This window comes from Furipterus horrens, unplaced genomic scaffold (assembly GCF_987537825.1).
Source record: "Furipterus horrens unplaced genomic scaffold, mFurHor1.1.pri manual_scaffold_5, whole genome shotgun sequence".
NCBI lineage: Eukaryota > Metazoa > Chordata > Mammalia > Chiroptera > Furipteridae > Furipterus > Furipterus horrens.
In genome coordinates, this window is record NW_028327175.1 from 138,945,853 (window position 1) to 138,946,973 (window position 1,121).

A 1,121-nucleotide genomic window follows, 5' to 3' on the forward strand; every position below is an offset into this window, starting at 1 on the left:
TAAAGTTTCATAAGGAGGGAAGTGGCTAAAAGCTGTGATATATTCACATATTGAAATACCATGCTGCCAAGAACAATGATGATGGTCTCAATAATAGTAGTAGTAGCATCAGTATTAGTAGTAAGAATTATAATAGTAAAAAATTATAAATGAAAAATACAGCACATAAATTACTTATTTACTCAGAATTATCTGAGATTATGTTTTTTGCTATCAGATAAAATAAAAGTTTAAAATAATTATTGAGTTATATTATAGGGAAAAATTATATATTTCTTGAACATCTAAATTTGGGGGACTAAATATTTATACTTGCTAGATTTTTGTTTATAAAGGTGTTTCTGGAATCAGGATGAATTAAAGAGAGATAAGACTGGAAAGCATTTTGTAAGGGCCTGGCACACAGTAAGCACTCAATAAATGTTTGTTATTGTCATTATTATTTATTTATTTATTTAGGATTTTTAATGACTGAAACAAAAAAGATCAAAAACCACAGCTTCTGGAGGAATCATTTATTCTTACTAGTCTTGTACCTCTCTTCACATTTGACCTTGATCTTACATCAATTGGGTCTTACATTTCAGAGCAGGGTCTCTGAAGAGGTTCTTATTAATTACAGTTTTGTTTAAGGGGATAGCCACAGAGTGCCTTGTGGGCATGAGGTGATTGTAGTTATAGACTTTCACAAAGACTTGACCCTTGATCTCTTGGCGGTTTTCTTCTTGCCCATGGCAGTTGTCAATTCCAGCCACCAGAGCATGACTCTAAGGGCTATCTGAGAAGCCATCATTAATGTTCTTCATGATGACCACTTTGCATCTGGCCAGAACCAGGACCACCTTCCCAGGTTTCATAAACTTGCCCATTTCAACAGTAGCCATGTGGGCCTACAGCAAAAAGGTTATTGTCCTTATTAATGATAGTAATTTAAGTTAAAAGAGATGTAAACTAAACCAAGGAAGTGGTAGCAGTAGGAAAAAAGAGAAAAAGAGCCATGCAGTAGCTATGGAAGAAGCAGAATTGATAGAACTTGGTGAGTGAAAGGGGGTAGGAGATAGTAAGCTAGAGCCAGCCTCCAGGAAAATTTCTAGGGTGGGCAGGAGGAGCCAGATGAATGA

At 35.4% G+C, this 1,121-nt stretch overlaps 1 pseudogene; it reads right to left on the reverse strand.

The window, feature by feature from the left end:
* Positions 1 to 511: 511 nt before the first annotated feature.
* On the reverse strand, positions 512 to 869 carry LOC150009972 (large ribosomal subunit protein eL27 pseudogene; annotated as a pseudogene).
* Between the last annotated feature and the right edge of the window lie 252 nt (positions 870 to 1,121).